At 38.0% G+C, this 20,169-nt stretch overlaps 1 long non-coding RNA gene across 1 annotated transcript in view; it reads right to left on the bottom strand.

Moving 5' to 3' along the window:
* LOC148110146 (uncharacterized) overlaps positions 1 to 20,169 on the bottom strand; it is a 441,138-nt gene that overhangs the window by 293,670 nt on the left and 127,299 nt on the right. The window contains exon 2 of the long non-coding RNA XR_015724333.1: positions 14,382 to 14,447. This is a non-coding gene — a long non-coding RNA (uncharacterized LOC148110146). The remainder of the gene's footprint in view (positions 1 to 14,381; positions 14,448 to 20,169) is intronic.

The raw sequence follows: 20,169 nt of genomic DNA, 5'->3' as shown, positions 1-20,169 counted from the left end.
ATTGTTTTATTTGAATATAGTTGCTACACAGTGTTACTTTAGTTTCAGGTATATAGCATTGTGATTGGACAAGTCTATACAAAATGCTGCATTCACCACGAATGTAACTATCATCTGTCCCCATACAGCGCTATTAGAATATTGTTGATCCTATTCCCTGTGCTGTGCTTTCTATCCCTGTGACCTATTCATTCTATAACTAGAAGCCTGTATTTCCCACTCCCCTTCTCCCATTTTGCCCACTCCCCACCCATCACACCTCTAGCAACCATCAGTTTGTTCTCTGTATTTTCAAGGCTGTTTCTGGTTTTTGTTTATTCATTTGTTTTTCAAGATTCTACTTATGAATGAAACTATATGGTATTTGTCTTTTTCAGTCTGACTCATTTCACTTAGCATAATACTGTCTATGTCCACACATGTTGTTGCAAATGGCACAATGTCATCCCTTTTCATGGTTGCATAATAGTCGTGTGTGCGTGTGTGTGTGTGTGTGTGTGTGTGTGTGTGTATCTCACATCTTCTTTATCCATTCATCTATTTGTGGACACTTGGGCTGCTTCCATCTCTTGGCTATTGCAAATAAGGCTTGCAATAAACACTGGGATGCATATATAAATAACCACCAATAGTGGAATTATTGAATCATATGGTGTTTCTCTTTTCACTTTTTTGAGGAATGTCCATAATGTTTTCACCAAAGCTGTGCCAATTTACATTCCTACCAACAGTACACAAGTATTCCTTTTTCTCCACATCCTCAACAGCACTTGTTATTTCTGTCTTTTTGATTTTAGCCATTCTGACAGGTGTCAAATGATACCTCATTGTGGTTTTGATTTGCTTTCCTCTGATGATGAGTGTTGTGGAACATTTTCATGTATCCATTGGTCACCTGTATGTCTTCTTTGGAAAAATATCAACCTTTTCAGACAAGCACTTTTTGGCTGCATAGATTTTCTTGTTGCTTTCTGTTTTCAGTTTCACTGATTCCTGTTTTTATCTTTATTATTTTCTTCCTTCAACATGCTTTGAGTCTGATAGATTCTCCTTTCCTTAGTTTTTTTTTTTAAGGTACAAGGTTATATTACTTATTTGAGATCCATTTTTTAAAGAAAACTCTAAATTATCAATTATTTACTTATTTTCTGTATTTTTATTATTATTGACTAGTCTTACTCTACCAAATCTTCCCCTTTAAATCGTTTGAATATGATTGGGTAAGTTTTTGGACCTCATTTTTATTAGCTTGATATCCTCTTTATTGCAACACATGAAATTAACTTTGCAACGGGTTTGCATTAAACTTTAAATGTTTAGAACATAAGTTACGTTGACTCAATGGGCAGTCAGAGGTGCTAGTGATAAATGCCAATTTAAAATTGGATTATTTGGTAGGTTTTGTTTTAAAAGCTACCATTTACTCTGATCTTTCAGTGTTCTACTTTCTCACATGTATTTTACATATTTTCTAAGAAAAAATGTATTAAAATAAAACTAAACTCCACAGTAGCACACATGGACTAAGTCTGAGCAGAATGTGTTTATAAAACGCTGGTGCTGTGAAATACCCTCAACTGGTACTCTTAGAAGGGGATTCAACATATCAGGGTTTCCAAATACATGTGGGGTTTGATCAGACCACTTGGAAAGAACTTTTCAGCTGTTACTATATGACTCTATGAAGGTATTTATAACTTATATAGTTTTCTCTTTAATACTTACTTTCAATAGAGGGCAAGGTTAAAAAGTGTTCACTTTAGCTAACTGATCTGCCTCTTTCTTGACCAACCTCATCTCATGTATACAGATGCAAACAGCTCATATTCTTCCTTCCAGAAATTTCACACACACACACACACACACACACACACACACACACACACACACACCCTGCATAGCACAGTTTACTCTTAAGTCAGAGATAAATACCAAATAAATATATAAGTAGAAAACATCCTTAAGACAAGTAATAAAAATTAAAAACCAGTATAAACAGAGAGCAGCAAGCACTATACTTAGCACATTATAGTAATTATCTCATTTAACCCTCATAAAAAGCTTATGCATAGGTTCTATTTTATTGGTATTCCATAAGTGAGAAAATAATACTTAGATTAGTTAACTTGGCAAAACTACTAATCAGAGAGCAGGGGTTCATTTATGCTCTGAGTTGAAAAAGCTTTCTATTTTTTTCTGACATTTATAAAATTGCCAATCTCCCTTTCATTTTCAGTTTTTCACTGGCAAAAGAGTGAAAGGAAACTTCTGTTTAAACTAGGTCACTGCTTGCTCACTATCAGATTGTGAGAATATGTACATCCAAGCTGTCCAGTGTCCTTGAGTTTTTGCATCAAGAAGAACAGTCACAGAATATGAAATATCAGGAAAATTTAAACATGCTGACCTGAGCGACAAATTTCCTAATCTGCTTGTGTGTTGCTGGAGTGAGGGAAGTTCATGAAAGACACAGAGATGAGAAATAGAGCAAATGCAGGGAGGCTAAAACAGCAGAAGGAAAAAGGCAGCTAATGGCAGTCCCCTCATCAAATTTTTATGCATTCCTTGCCTTGCCTTTTCATTTTTTTTTTCTTTATCTCTGCACCTTTGGTAACTGTCGAGTATTATACTTTCTCCATTCAAGTCACTTCGTAAATTAACTCCCATACTCCCACCTCCCACCTCCCTAGACACATGAGGATTAGCGTTTTATCTAAGAGTGCTACTCCTGGAAAAAGACAAGGCGAAGGGAGAGAATAGGACCAAGAAAAAAGCCTCACAACATTAAGGCAGGTCCACCTTTTTATCTAATGTTTTACATTTTTCTTTTGATTGGACAGGCAGTGAGTATCCCCAGCCAGCACCTCACAGCCTGTCAACACTCTAATACTTCATAATTTATAAAACAGCTTTCTTCCCCCAAAAGCTCAACATGCTTTACAGATATCTTATTGATGCTCACAATATTCCTTCAGGGAACTTAGGCGACAAGAATTATTATGTGTTTTCTAGGACGGGAGAAAGACTGAAACAACCAAGAATCCATTATCACTAGTGAGTTACAGACAACTATGAACTTGAGATCTAATGCTGTTAACCTGCAGCATGACAGTGCTGGCTGCGTAAAGGAATGAAAATGAGTGAGTCCTGGCACTCAGGAGCTTGGGACCTCACGGGGAAGAAGGGAAGGTTAGTGCCTACCTCGTCTCTAGACTAGGATGTCTAGTTGTCAAGTCTACCTGAACATGGTGCCCAAAACGAAATCCTTGATCGTCTCCTACAACCACTTCTTTTTTGGTTATTCTCATCTCAATATAGGACTATGATCCCCCCAGTTGGTCAGGCCACCCAACTGACAGTCACCCCTTGTCTTTCCTTTTCTCCCCCTTCCCTCATCTGCAAGTTCAATCCAAGATCGATTCTCAACAAATTCACTTCTACCCCTCTCTTTGATACTGCTCGAGTTTTATCGCCACCATCCATTCTAAAAGTTGGGTAATCAGAGAAAATGGGAAACTTTCCCACATTTACTACTCCAGTACCCTGGTGTTATGTAGAATTAACAACATTGTCATCCCCCTGATGACTGCAAAACCCTCCATTCTCCCATTCTTTGTCTCTCTCTACCCTAGCCCACTGTTAACAAAGCAGGAAGAATCATGGTTGGAAAAATGCAGTTGTAACTTTTATCAGTTATACATGTAAGTGGTTAAAAGAAATAAATTAATTCCACCAGTTTCATTAGAAAAGAAGTCCCCTAATTCATAGTCATATCACACTCCTCAGAGATAATCACTTTCAATTCATCTGTTATTTATCTTTGTGTGTTTATGTATAAATATGTATATAACATGCTACTTCTTTTCTCCCAAAGGGAATATATTTTGCCTTCTTTCAAAAAACACTGTACTGATGAATACAAAACACATTTTGATAAACACCATAATGAACTTGATTTTATAAAGGTAGCTATCCTATTAGAAGGGTTGTGAGCAGAGAAGGAGAGAGACCGCTTGATTATTATCTTTTCTAAACCATTTATGTAATTCTTGACTGAACATTAACATGGATTCTCACTGCTATGTTACTTAGTCTCCTCCTCTATGGGTGGTCATAAGATTCCCAAATGTGGGAAGCAAACTTTCTCATACCTTGGATCCCTAATAAACATTTTTTTTTTCACAAATGAAAATGCTGAGTATAGTTATAGGCAAAGGCAATCATGATAGTCATACTACTTCTTGATTTTTCGTCTTGAGGTATTATTATCCATTTCCTTCCATCTAAAGACAATGAGGATTTGGCTCTTACCATTACCCTCCAAAAACCACGCATTTACTTTCTATACCTTCATCCTTCTGACATATTTTTATCGTAATTTTGGTTATGTATCTATACAGCATTTATATTATTTTGACTGCATGAATGCTACTCATAGCCAAGCCATGCATGTTTAGTTATTCTAGACACCTATAATAAATTTAACCCCCACTCTCCCCCAGATGTGAGATTTTTCTTCAATACATTCACACACATCACATATTTTCTCAATTGTATCTTCTTAAAGAAATTTCTGCCACTTATTTCTTTTCACCTATTCTATCTGGACCAGCTGGACTTTAAACCTCATACACAGATAGCATTCTGGCATCCCCTTTCATAATCACCTGGAAGATCCTCATTGTTACTCTTTATTACTTGTGCTCTGTGTCATGGACCCCATGCCCATGCTTTCTCTTTCCTGATTTACTCCACATTTTCAGGGAGTATATCCACTAGTAACTTTCTGAGAAAGAATGCAGGAGAGGTAGATTTTAGCAGCTTGCATATCCAAAAATTTATTTATCTATCTTTATTCTTAATTGGAAATTTAGAGTAAAATATTCTAGATTCTAGAATGGAAAGCATTTCACTCAGAATTTTTCAAGAATTGTCCCACTGTCTTCTAGTTTGCAAATTGTGGCTAAGAAGTCTGAAGCCACTGAAATCTTCATAATTTGCATGAAACTCTGGTTAATTCTGGAAGATGTGTCTCAAGTGTTTTGAAACTTTACAGTAACGTGTTGGTATGTATCATTTTCATCTGTTGTGCTAGTTACTTGGTAAATCCTTTAAGTCTGACAATTCAGAACCTTTAGTTGTGAGACATTTGGATCCTTGAAAATTTCTATTCCTCCATTTTCTCTTTTTATAATGCCAATAATTTGAGACTGGACCTGCTAAAACAGCCTTCTGATTTCCTTGTCTTTTATCTCCTGTTTTGTATGCCTTTGACTTTTTTTTGTGTGCTATTCCCCCAGGAGCTTTTCTCCATTAAATTATCCAATCCTTTTAGCTGGCATTCTATTCCAATATCACATTTTAGTGTTACAAGAGCTCTGCTTTGTTTACTTTATGTGATTGCATTTTTGGGGTTATTAGCACGGTACCTTCTAATTGAACATCTAATTGAAGATCAGGTTTCCCAAGGGTTTTTCCTTTTATCAGTCTTGGTTTCCACCAACCCATCATCTTTAACTCTAAGCACTGCAGTGATCTTTTAGAGAGCTTAAATAATGCTTTTTCCCTGTTAAAGCCTTCTAGTACCATCCTACCATACTTCAAATAAAGGCTAAATTTCATACCATGACTCAAAGGTTGAAAATAATTTGGCCCTTGACAACGTCTGCAAATCTACCTCATCTCATTATTTATCATAGATGATAGAAACTCCTATCTGTCAAATAAATGACCATGGCAAGATTCAAATACAAATTTGCATAACCTCGAAGTTTTTTTCTGTTTACCACAATATTTCTCTGCTCTTTATTTCTCTGCTCTAATATTTCAAAACTATTTTGCACTCCAAATCATCCATCTTACCAATGGAAGTTGATCTTCCTAAAGTGTGGCCTAATTGCGTACTCTTGTTCTAAAACCATTCTGACCCTTTGATGATAAATGAGAAAGAGTTAAGGTATCAGTCTAGTAGAAAAGGCTCTTGTGAATATGACTTCAACCTATAAAAGTGATTACTGGTAGAAATGAGTAGAATACTCTCATATGCTTCTTCAGTCAGTGAATGGGACCAGATTAGTGAGTTCTCTCTATGCAAAAAGGCTAAGGACAATTGTTTTTTGTTGAAAAGGCCTTTTTCTAATGTTAGGATGCAGTGTGTGCTCATTCAAAAGTTTTATTTTTTTATTCAAAAATTATTTTTTAAAGTTTTTTTATTCATTCGAGAGAGAGAGGAGAGAGAGAGCATGAGCGGGGAGAGGAAGGGAAAGGTCAGAGGGAGAGGGAGAAGCGGACTCCCTGATGAGCAAGTAGCCTGACACAGGGCTCAATCCCCAGACCCTGGGATCATGACCTCAGCCGAAGGAAGACGCTTCACCAACTGAGCCACCCAGGCGCCCTAATTAAATTTCTATCAAATAAAATACTTGCTCAAAATAGTACCAGAATCTCCTTGAATAGTGGGGAGGTGAGAGTAAGTAAAGGGTAGGGCAATGGCAATGGAGGGATGTTTAAAGCCGAGTTTGCAAAAGGGAATGCAGAAGGAGACAACAGGGAAGATGGGTTGGATGCTATAGAGGCAGGTATAACCCAGAAATAAATACAACCCAGGATTAGTAACTACACTGGAGTCCTATTTTGCTGGGAAGCAGGAGGGGGAAAAAAAAAAAAAAAAACTAGACATAAGGATGCAATTTGCCAATCCATTCTTTTCCCTCGAGCTAGATGGTTCTTGAATCCTACAAAGAAAGACTCTCCTTCCCTACTGTCACCACCCTTATTCACGGCACTATTCTCTCTCATATGAGCTACCGAAATAGGCTCCTAATTGATCTCTACGCATCCACTCTTGTCCAGCTCTAGCCATTCTTTACACAGCACCCAGAGTGCTCTTAAAAATCCAAATCTGATTATGTCACTCTCCTGCTGAAATCCTATAACTATCTTAAGTTGCTCACGGAATAAATCTTTAACTTGAACCAGGAAGCCCTTCATCTTCCATGCCCAGAACAAGTCTACAGTATTGTTATATATTACTCTTCTCCCTGGTCCTCTCCAGTCTACGAATTCCTGTTGACTTTACAGAAACAGCTGAAGTGTCACCTCCAGAGGGAAACTTTCCCAGACCTAAAGATTACATTAAGCCCTCATCATATTTTTCGAAGCTGTGTTACACTTCTTGCTAGCACAGAGCACTCCTGTAATTCCTTAATTAATATCTTCTAATATATATTAAATAAGATGCTTAGCCTCATACCAGGTACATAATATATACCTAATAATTATTGTAATAACAACAATAGCTATTTCTTGAATGCTTAATATGTACCAGGTGCTCAATGTTTTATTAACCTTAATTTATCTATCCCTGTTTCAGTATTGAGAAAACTGGGATGCAGGGTAATTATAGGAAAGCTGCAAAGCTCATGAGGTAGTGAAGAGCGCTGATTCTGGAATCGGGTTACCGGGCTCACATCCCAGCTCTGGCACCTGTTGTGTAATCTTAGGCAAGTGACAGGTAATACCAACACTTAAAGGATTTTCACAGGGATTAAATGAGTGGGAGAATAAATGGAATTATTCATCCCTGAGTATATTCAGTGTATATGGCTGGGGGTAGTGGTTCAAATATTTCAGTATACTACCTCTAATTTTACATCATTGAGGTTTTCAGTCCCCAATAGCTTGAGTGGTACCTACTTTGGAATAAAATGCAAGTACTGTTTCAGATATACACGTTGTAGCCATTAGTTATGGTGCCGGGACATGTGTATTACATAGAGAGTGCAACCATGAACCCTTGTGCAGGAAATCTGAGCTCTCCTAAAAGAATTGGGTATTTCACAACATCTGGAGTCAATATACTAAACAAAGCAGTGTTCACTAGCGCTAAAGTGAGAAGCAATAGAATTTAGTATTTGAGCATCCCAAGGGTGTGAGGTGTTTCCTCCCTCACATGCTCCCCATTTTTCAGTTAGTCAGCATTTGAATAAAATGTGTTAAGGAGCACGTCCACAAAACCATATTCCTGATTTCGTTGTTCTAAAATCATTTCCCTTGGAGAAGAAAACTTCCACACCTATTTCTGTATCTTAATCTGATAAAACAGAGAAGGAAAATCAGTAATGTAATGGCTGCTTTGCCCGTGTAAACAACACTGTGTATCTGTATGGGCGGCTCTGTCTTATTTCTAGTGCTGAAAATATAACAGCCGAGTTTGGTGTGCTCTTCAGTATGCCTGGGGACTACCCTGGTTCAAAATACCTGATAAGTAGAAAACAGCCCTTCTCTGGCACCTAAAGAGAGTTTATTATCTGCTCCATTAGCGTCATGCCCACTCAAAGGAAAACTACTTCTAAGGGCCTTTTAGAGCTGCTCTTCAATTTCTTCTTACCCTCAGTGCATTATTATTTTCCTATTTTGAGAAGTGTTCACTTGAGACTTACAACCTGCTTAGGTGGAAGCAGGTATAAGCTACACCTATACGTCCACAGCCAAGTTAGAAGTAGTTGGAGATTCCAATAGAACAGCGTGAATCTAGACTAGATTCTACTTAACGATTAACTTACTGAAGACAGAAGGGATTCATTCAGTATTAAGTCTAAGTTTGCAGTGACTAAGTAAAACAGTTTGATCTCTCTAAAATTGTAAGACAGAGTTGATAAAAAAATAGAACAGAGGATGAAAATGGCGATCATATGCAGTTCCATTTTCCCCCATTAATAATTCCAATCTATCTTCCTCGCCTAGGTCTAATGGCTGCTGAAACGTAAGAGATGCGTTGGTTCTGAGAAAGGCTCCCCGAGACCAGGCTTGGAGCCCCTGGCATAGAACCTTAAATCCTGAGAACTGGGAAAAATTGAGTATTATGAGATGTGCACATGCCCAGAGGGTATTTGAGATTGGCCTTCTATTATTAGATCTTAATGTGTCCACATCCTTCACTTCCAACATCCCAAAATGGTGCTAAAAGACTGATATTAGACTATTCTTCTACAGTCCATGAGGCTAGAAGAGAGTGTAAATATATCTACAAGTCGTAAAAAGGGAGCTGCAACTTCAGAATTTCATACTTGGCCAATATATCATTCACCTATCTAGGAAAAAGGAAAATGTGATGGTTATTTAAGAATCTAAGAAAAATAATTAAGAAAGCTTTCTAACCATGTAATGAGTGATTCAAAACAGAAACCTCACCATGGATGAAAATGGAGAACTCAGGGAATAATAGTAAGCAATAGCCCTTGATATATATATGAATGTATATTTACAGACATTGTATATATAGTATATAATAGGATATATGTTGTACGTATTTGTATGGATAATTATATATAATATACACACAGATGTATATATCATCCATCTAACTTTGAATATATGATATACTGTCTGAAGATATATAACTGAAGTATTAAATAAGAATGCAAAATTTTAAAAAGGTTACACTCAAAGGGATGTCCTTATTACTTTTAGATGTTACACATTACTTGTCTCAGTTGATCATTAGGCCATTAACTTAATCTGTGGCTCCCCTTTACTGAACAGTCTTTTTTTAACATACAATCACATCAACTTTTTTCCCCCACAAATTGCACAGCATTTTTAAAGATCTCCTATTAAAATGCAAATGCTCAAGTAATTGTTCCACAGTATGTAATTGTTCACCATGTATCCCATAATGAGAAATGACTTGCAAAGGATTTGAGGTCATGGGTGGTGGTATGTGAGATCAAAAGCCAGTGTGGAAATATTTTCCCCCCAGATTACATTCTACATCGACACCATCAAGGTTGATATACCTACCCTTGAACTTAAGATTCATAACCTACTGAGCTATTATGACAGATATGAAAATACACGACTCCTCATGTATGTCAAAGAGAAAAACACAAGTTGAACCTGCCGGATTTATGCGATGACCTCATAGTGCCCTAAGGGAATTGTACCTGAGAAAGGTCCACACGTTTTGCTCACCAAAAAAGGAGAGCATATGGAAAGACCTGCATAGCATGTGTATACACATGCGGTGGAAGGTGCCATGATAGTGATGGCCATTGTGTGAGCTGCGTGTTCAGTTCAATATGGCAGCTAAATGAGCCGGTGGAAGAAAGTCAGAAGCATGGTGTTACTCAAAAGATAGGCAAGAAAAGCAAGAAAATACTGACAAGTCACCTTTGCTATTTGTTCTTAAACAGACTCTTTAAGACAGTTAAGTCTTAATAGCACATGAAACCTAAAGAGGGGTGCAAAGAATTTCACTTCTTACACTTTTTAAAAAGTGCATTTACTCTATAGCTGGAAGCCCCACTCCATCTAGAAGTGTAAAATATAATATTTCTAATTTATGCTGAACTTGAACCCTGCAGAGTAGACTCAGTTTGTTCACCTTTCCCTTCCTCTTCATCTCCCCAGGGCAGCGTCTCAGTAACTGTGCTCACGGAGTGGCAAACCTGCAGGAAGAAGTCCCCTCAGCAATTGTGAGGAAAGATCTCTGTTTCCCACAATCTCCTTCCAAGAGCCTTTTTTGAGTGTCTTACTCTTCTGTTCCTTCTCATCTTGCCTCCCTCTCCTAAATTCAGAGGATCTTCAGCTCTCCTGAGAGGGAAGGTGGTTCTGCTTGGATGCACAGCCTTCCAAGCTTACTGTCTTACAGTTGAACCACAGCTTTAGAATTCAAACCCACAATTTGATACCTCGGTTCCCTGGTTATGTAGTGATAAGCTTCCCTAAAACAAAGGATTGCTCATGTGGAACGTGAAATGAGAAAAGGTCAAGGGACAAAAATGGAACCTGAGAAAACACACACACGCACACACATGCGCACACAACCGCTTAAGTAATCCATGGAAATTTTATGTCATTATTTACATCATAACATTTACAACCTATTACATTCCACCTTCTACCTTAAACCTTTGCATCATGACAAAGAAAGAGTACTTCTCACACAGATTCTTCCCACCCCCATTGCATCCCTTCAGAGAAAGGGGGCAAAGCATCCCTCTCCAAAATACACTGTTTCAGAGACACCATTTTCACGCACAAACTAACATGTAGCAAAATGACTGGGTGTTAAGTCTTCCAGACTGTCCACAAACACGTGAATAGGACTAGAGGCTGAGTAAAATGCCTACTTTCCTCCAAGCACATCGTGGCAGGGGATGAGACAAATAACAACATGATTTACACACTGGAAGAAACACTCATAAGTTATGTTACCATTACACAAAATGATGCTCTATGTAACAGAGCCTTCATACTTAATTCAAATCCATTTTGAATAAAGTTTGATGGACTTTCACTTATTCCCATAGAACAGTCATAGTCCTAGCATTCAGAAAATGAAAAAATTTAAGTATGAAAATTAAATAACTTGTCTAGAGAACAGTGTTGAAAGTAAAATTTCAAAACCAATGACTAATAATACTTTGGGAACATTTGTATTAAGTCATTTGGCTATTCTTGGAGTCTGAGATGGAGAAACTCCAAAATAAGTCTGCATAATGACCATATTCAATGTGAAGTCAATAAAAAGAAGATAATAAGGCTTCCTACGTTTTTCCTTTTTTCTTTCTGTAGCACTTCTACAATAAGGAAATATGGGTAATTTGATGCGAATAGATACCAATAAAGAGATTTGAGCAAACATCATAAACTTTCACGAGGCTGTTATTTCTCTACTTTATTGTCATTTTACTTACTCAACTAGCATTCAACCGGTCAACAATGTATTGCTTAAATGCCTAGTCAGAAAATGCTATGATGATCTCTTTAAAAAATTCTTTTTTTAGGACCAGTGTCCTTATATAACAATTGGGTACCATTTTAATAGAGGCATTTTTTTGGAATAAAGATGACGAATAAAATCAAGTCAGATTGTAAGCACTGGCTAAATGGAACTCAATTACCATCTACATAGCCAAATTTACTTTTTTGTGCAGGACTCTGGGCCTCTAACTATCCTGAGTAGAACTGTAGATATTTAAATCTTGAAAGGACTCCATAAAGGAAATTCTACAATGTCTTGCAAAACAATGCTCTAGCAAAGCTTACTTAGTCAAACCAAGCCCAACAACAACTCAAACCCCACTGAGAGTAGGTAGTCAGATCATTGTTTCTAGAAACACCACATCATCTGAAAACACTCTACATGTTTATCTGTACAAATGATGTCTGGACTTTCTGACTCAGTTCAACTCATATAGATATATACAGGAGACTCTTGGTTTTGTTTTTGTTTTTTTTTTTTATCCCCCAAGCTCCTCAAGATTCTCCCTCAGATTTACCTTCCAAAATTAAAAATAGATAAATAATGAGAGAGATCATCCACAGGGTAGTAAGTTTTTCATTGCACAGTAACTGTAGTGCACATAGTAGCTAACTGCACATTGCAAAAGTGATTTTTCCGGAAAAAAAATAGAAAAGAAACACCACCATAACTTTGCGTAGACACATATACAAATAGTCACTTTCTTGACTTATGCTTAAATTTTATTAAACTTAAAGTGCTTATTAAGCTTAAAAGTCTGCCTTTAAGATTTTATGTATTTATTTGAGAGAGAGAGAGAGAGAGCGCGCGCACGCACCAGTGTGAGCAAGTGAGGGGAGGGGAAGTGGGAGAGGGAAAGAGAATCTCAAGTAGACTCCCACTGAATGCGGAGCCTGACATGGGGCTTGATCCCATGACCCCAAGACCAAGACTGGAACCAAAATCAAAAGTCGGTCACACAACCCACTAAGCCACCCAGGTGTTCCAAGTCTGCTTTTTTTTTTCCCCCTATAGCTAGTTGTTGTGAAACCTACTAATTACCAGTATTGTGATGTGGTGAAGACAAAGCACTTAATATATGGTTCCTGCCCTCAGAAACAAGAGCAAGAGATACACACGCAAATTAACTACAGAAAATCAAAATATAACTTTGAAACAAGAGAAGCAACAATAAAATGCTATGAGAGAAAAAGAAAGGGCACAATTAACATCACAGCAGAGATAAAATTGAGTTCAGTCTTAAAGACCAGGAAGGATTTTAACAGGCAGAAGGGTAGCCAATGTGCTTCTGGTCTAAGGAAAGCTTCTGGGCAAATACACAAAGAATGTGAAATGAGGGATATACTCTGAAATCATCAAGTAGTCCATGCAGGCCAGAGCAGTTACAGTCCCATCTTTGGCCTAAATTACAGAGTTTTTGTATAGTTAATAGCCAGTTATGTCAAACTTCAAATTCTGGAAACAATCATTTAAATTATTTTGTGGAATGACATGGCAGTAGTGCTGCTGGTAATTTCTACCCATCCTATGACACTCCAAATTAACATTTCCTTTCATCTGTTATCATTTTGTGATTTTTGTTCTGTTTCTTTACATAGATCACATACTCAAATCTAAACTGCTGAGACATCATGGTCATAAATTTCTACCCTTTTATAACTTGAAGAAGAAATCAAACCCGACTGAATCTGAGCAAGCAGACCTAGCGTACTCATTCCAGTAGGCATTGCCAACAGGCCACCAACATTTTGAGGCTCAGAGTAACTGAAGCTTTGATCCTAAGCTTTAGGTTGCCACCCAAGTTAAATGCAGTCTGTTATGAATAATTCTGTAAGTCTGTTGTGCACATTTCCAGCCCAAAACTTTCCTGATGAGAAAGCATAGCTTTTTGTCTGTCTTCTTGAAAATCTCTATCTAGATGGATAATGGTAAGATTCAAGGATTGTAAATTAAGAGAGTAATAATATTTTGACAGTTTTCATATGAAGAGTAACAGGATGTTAAAATGGAACTTTTACTCTTTCATCTGAAACTCGATAGTCAAAAACAATAAAACAGATGCCAAGTATACCGCATTCTAAAGCAGGGGTCAACAAACCCTTTCTGAAAACTACTAGATAGTAAATATTCTTTGAACTTTTCAGTTCATCAGGTTTAATCACTCCTGTATATGGAAAGCAACGCAAATAACATGCAAGTAACTGCCCAAGTTTTCCAATAAAACTTCATAGACACCAAAATTTGGATTTCTCTTGACTTTCACATGTCACAGAATATTCTTCCTCTTTTGATTCTTTTCCCGACTATTTAAAATTATAAAAGTCATTCTCAGAGCACCAGTCATTCAAAAAATTAATACCAAGATAGGTTTGGCCAGGAGGCCAAAGTTTGCCAACGTCTATTCCAGAAGGAGGTGCTAGACCAGCTATATAGGGCATGCTAAGAGATTACAAAATACATTTTAATAGCATTTTTGGTGTTCCAATCCCAGAACACATAAATGAGAGAGAGCTGACAGGATGGGGGAAAATGTATGCTATGTTAATTTCCATTCCATGCCCAACATCGAGGGAAGCCAGGGGTTCTTCCTCATACCTGGAGACAACGTGCTTACCTTGAAGTTTTGTCTTCAGGTGGCAAAGAGAATCAGAGCTGCACTGGTAGGCTGCTGCCCTTCCTCCTATGGAAAAGAAAGAATGTATGAGTTTTGGCGTGGCTCAGGAGAGAGACCGGCCTACATCTATTTTAAAGGGGACATTACCCAATAAGATTGCCCAAAGAGGTAAAGAGATCCCAACAAAGAAAATCTGTGCAGAGTTCACACATATAAGCCAAGGGATCAGACATCAGCGGTCAATTTGAAAGACTTGGAAGACAGAACCTGATGTATTGCCTGCCCCAAGGTACCTACAGTCAAGAGTTCCATAGCAGAAATGGTTTAGAAAACCCTGACTGAATATCCCATGACCTTGTACCTGCTACAAGCTAAGAGAAAACCAAGGCCAGATTACAAATGTGACTGCAACCTAAGCTTATTCTTCTTTCCTCTAAATCCCTCTCCCTGCAGAGAAGTTCAAGGAAGAAAAAAAGGAAGAAACAGACAAAAAACTATCACCTTGCCCCTTTTCTAAAGCCCACCCAAGACTGAAATTCTGTCAGGGACATCAACACTCAAATAAAACCATTTTTGAGTCTAAGAGGAAGTGGAGAATTTATATCTAATGAAGTTCATAAATACCTTGTGATACACCTGAATTCACCCAGGGGCAAGAAAAGGATTATTTAGCAAAAGAAGTTTATTTGCTTAGGGTTAGGTTTTAACTGGGAGTGGCAGAGAAGAATAAATTTGGTTTCTGCTTATTGCCCATCAGTTTAGTCTCGTTGCTCAATCAAAGAGAGCTGTAATTGGCAAACTTCTTATAATAAGATTTTTGCATTTGTATTTTTCTAATCCTTTGGGATTGACATGGCAATGACTGAAGTTCTTGAAAGCCAAGAAAAATTATTAAATTATGTATATGGTCCCACACCTTAATTGCACTTTGGTTTCATAGCGACATAACGTTTCCCCTGCCTTTGCTGGTACACACTGATGACTTCAGAAGCAATTTCAATATTCTCTAAGCAAAAGTGATAAAAGAATCTAATGAATTTCTCAAAAGCAGTCTGTTTCAAAGATGACTGTCATATCATCAAATATTTATTTTTCGCAACTTTACAGGCAGGAATGAATCATTCCTCACTTAGCATTACTTATGGAAGGAAATATGTAGCATTTTCAAGATCTGCTTTTGACAATGTTTTCAAGCTCTTACATTTAAAGTAAAATATAAATTTGGCAATGAGCTGCAATGGCATTCACATTTTCTTCTATTTTGAGAAGTTGCATAAATGCAGGCATCCACACCATTTCTAAAAGAGCAAGGGTGTGTATCAGGGTCACTTCACAACAAATAGGTCCTTCCAGAAAAACTGAACTGAATAGATTTTCCAAATTCACAAGTACAATTTACTTTATCATTTGCTATCCTAGGTCAAATATAACATTGTCTCTATACCTAAGTAGGGGGACCATAAAAATCACTTTTTAAACCAAAGCAAAAGGAAGACACTAATAATAATTACATCGGAGACAACAAAGGTCAACAGGGACTTTGCTGGATAAAGTGCAGTTATGGGCACCTCAGCTATAATTGACAGGCTATAAGTTTCCAAAATATCTTCCAACAACAACCCCCCAGCTGTCAGTAATATACTCAAAAATAAGTATCTTCAGGATTCTGAAAAAATATATAATATATATATTTTTCCTTATATATGAATTTCCAAATAAAATTGTGGACTTTCAAATATTTTCCTTATACATCATCTCACCATTTTTGCCTTGACAAACTTGATGTGTTGTGTTGATTTCCTTTCTCAACTTTCAAACTCATATCTCCACACAAATAGCAAGAGCCTCATGACATGGGTTACTGCTGCTTTTTAATTTCCATAATGGATGTCGGTAAATATCAAGGAGATGGGAGGGAAAATCTGCACTTTAGGCTAAGGTAGGGGAGCTGTGCTGCTTGTGCAGTCTTTTCATTTTACCAGATGACTTGGGATTTGGAAAATTAAACATTTCAAAGATTAAAAGGACTTGGGAAATGATTTAATAATCATTACAATAATTTCCACAACCTACTTCACAGCAAGATGTAGGTCTCATTAAATTCAGCCACAGACGAGTGAGCCAGAAAGATGTGGTGAAGTCCCCAGAACAAAGGTGACTTGCTGAAGTTATAAGCAAACAGAACAAAAGCACTTTCATCGGTTCCAAGTGAGCAAAGACACTGAGATAAATTCCTTGCATTGAAATTGTGCCTAATTACTTAATGGATATGTTAGAGGGCAATGTTACCAATTTGTTGATATAAATGGTTTTCCCATTTCTTTCCTTGTTGAAGGCCTTTCTTTATTGGTCATGAGCTTTTCAAACTACACCCAAGGCTCAAAGCAGTTGGAACTCAGCAGGAAATCATCATACTAAACAGAATCCTAGGATTGATCTGTATCTCCCGAGAGACATTCAGGACCCTGGACACACGGTGACTGGGAGCTCCAGGTTTCTGCAAGCCCATGGTCTAAGCACTGCTAGTGAGCACTTCACCCTGCACCAGCTCTTCAATACTGATGGGCTCCTTACCTCTTTTTTCTCATCACCTCCCTTAATTTTATTTTAATTTTTTTTATTTTTTAAAGATTTTACTTATTTATGTGACAGAGAGACAGCCAGCGAGAGAGGGAACACAGCAGGGGAGAGGGAGAGGAAGAAGCAGGCTCCCAGCCTAGGAGCCCGATGTGGGACTCAATCCCAGAACGCCAGGATCACACCCTGAGCCGAAGGCAGACGTTTAACGACTGCGCTACCCAGGCGCCCCATCACCTCCCTTAATTTTAAAATGAAATAAGAGAAATACTCCTTCCCGAGGATCACTCACCATTCTTTTTAAATGACCACATTCTGTAGCTTCTCCCTTTTCCCGGAATGCTCATTTCAAGTCGTCATGAATCTCCTTGAGCCCAGCCAATCAACAAACACTCTTTTCTACATATCAAGAAATCGAGGCCCCCGATTCTTTCCCCTGTACCGACACAGGTCATCATTCCCACTCTTGCCAACCCCCTCTTGCCAGTGCCTGCTATGCTTCAGGATGAGTCATTCCACCTCTGCTCAGTCATCCTGTGACACTTGCTCTCGGCTACTTCTTTCCTCTCCTATAACTTCATGCTTTCCCTCTCTTCTGTCTCCCTTGCCTCCCATCCCCACACCCTGTAAACACGTGTACATTGCTCCCATCTTAAAACATACATCATCAAGTAAATAAGGAAAATGAAAAATCTCTCTTAATTCTGTTGAGTTTCCAGTTCTTTCTCATAATCGTAAAACCACTGTCTTCACTGTAAAATGCTCTCCTTTGTGGCTGAGACAGCACTCTGGTGATTATTTTTCCATCCCAGGGGCTACTGCTTGGGTTCCCTACAGGCCCTCTTCCCTCTTATCAACTACTCCAAGGTTTGTCATCCTCGGAATGCAACGTTTTCCATGCATACACTGGGCATGGCCTCAATTTCCTACCCTCTTTTGGTAATTCCATAGTATATATCCTCCTAAACCTCTTTTCTGAGATTTAAATCTGTATATTACACCTTTTTTCTGGCTGCTTCTACCTGGATGTAGCATCACAGATATCTCAAATTCAGTATGTTATAATGTAACTCATTCTTTCCCCACCAAACCTTTAGAATCCCCATAGAGTATTCACTATTTCAGGACTGTCATAACCAGCAACCCTGTCTCTGAAGTTAGAGACTCACAAGGCATCCTAGATAATCTGCTTTAACTCATTTTTCTCCACATATTGAAGCAGAGTTTACCTCTAGCTATTTCTCCATTCCTTGGCATCGATTTAGCCCTATTTCAAGCTGCTTAATCTCCCGCATCATCACCTTCTACTTGGGCTAATAAACTGACTGGTGTTCCTAACTCCAACCTCACTCTTACTCACAAACTCTTCTGATGGAAGAGAAGGAAAAGAAAGTCAAGCATCTGATCCTTTTGTCAGCTAGTCAGTGCTCTGAGATTGTACCTAATCATATCTATCACTGCTTCTTTGAATTGAGAAAGTGAGGAGATGATCTCTCCTCCCTTCACCACCTTGATGGTAGACATGAAATTGAGCAACCAGCCTTCTCTTTGTCTTCTGTTGGAATCCAGGTAAGCTAGCCTCTGTTGGCCTTTGTTACTTGGTGCCGATGCTAGTTTCACCTGTCACATTTATGCAAGCTCTGGGCATGACAACGTGGCATAGTAGTGTGCCCTGAGCTGAGTTCCCTACAGAGAATTTGAGTCTCTTAAGACTGATTTAAAATTGAGAGCAAGCCTTTGTTTCCCTTTTCCATGAATTATTAACATGACAAGAAACCAGGAAATGGCAGAATAAAAGGAATACAAATGACCAAAATCCTAAGAGAAAGATTCAGGAGAAGCAAGAATGTCTGTGGGGGTGGGGAAATGGGAGAATCCTTTCAAGAGGGAGGTGATGATAACACACTTTCTAATATTTTTTAAAAAATAATTCAAATATCTTAGGAAATTCTGATGAGGGTGATGGCTTTCTAACTCCCAGGCACTAACTGAATTACTACGGTTTTGAAAAATCTGTTCAGGGAAATCTGCTCCAACATTACATCCAGCTGTTCTCAACGATTATGATCAGACTGAAGTATTACTAAGAGACAAATAAGAATTTGGAAGAAACCATTGGAAACAGGATAATCTGGTAATGGCGACCACTTTAAAAGCTCCTGAATTCCTAGGTCCCCACCGCTGTCCCTACCTCTAAAACACAACTGGAAAACTGGTCAGGTAATGTCCTGAGAAACCGCTCATTAGGCCTAGAGATCATAAATCATTGCTGATCTTGCTGGAGATAGAGAAGTTAAAAAGCCAATATCTACATATAATGTGATACAATGAAAATGTGAGCCTAACTTGAGTTTGAACTGCTAACATCAGTACCTCTCAGAGGTGTTGTCCTCAGATTCCAACAGAAAAGATACTTAGAAGTCTGCAAATCAATTCTTAACATGTGTGCTGTCACGTACAAACAAAGAAAGCTCTTGATTCTGTGGTTTTACTCAAAGGAAACAATAAAAACACAAAACAAAAATAAAAACAAGTATTTAAATGCAAAAAACTCCATGGTGCTGACAGATGATCTGTTACCTAGCTACATCCTTAGTCTCCTGTGCATAAACAAACTGAAGGTAAGAGAATTTAAAGAAAGAATTTGACTAGATTCACACAGCTGATAAGAATATGGTCAAGGACCACCTCGGATCACGGCAAGACTAGTCCTACTACTTCCAAGGTATACTCCTGCTCTACGGAGGGGGAAAAAAATTATAGAGATTCCAGGCTTCACTATGTTTTTTTTTTTTTAAGATTTTTATTTATTTATTTGAAAGAGAGAGAACAAGCAGCATGAGAGGCAGAGGGAGAAGCAGACTCCCCACTGAGCAGGGAGCACCAACTGAGTTACCGAGGCGTCCCTTCACTATGTATTCTAACAAATACGAGAATAGTCCACTGATGAACATTTCTCGGTTTCTAGAGGAAGTTTACATGTTCCAAGCCAAATTCTACCCACAGAAAGTTTTTTAACCTGAATTTTTAAAAATTAAGTTAAAAGACAAATGTTGGGAGATTTTACATAAAATACCAGCACATGGGCTTCTCTTGAAAAATTAGCAGGTCTGGTGACTCAGGGCAGTCATTTCTACATGAAAATCATCTCTTGGAGGTAATTAGTCACTATGCCATTAACACAGCATGAGGTTTCCACGTGACCCCTAGT

The sequence above is a fragment of the Ursus americanus genome, chromosome 5 (genome assembly GCF_024610735.1).
Source record: "Ursus americanus isolate L20-20 chromosome 5, mUrsAme1.1.p, whole genome shotgun sequence".
NCBI classification, from domain to species: domain Eukaryota; kingdom Metazoa; phylum Chordata; class Mammalia; order Carnivora; family Ursidae; genus Ursus; species Ursus americanus.
Note: the sequence above shows the minus strand (reverse complement) of the source record. Positions and strands in the feature narration are given on the sequence as shown.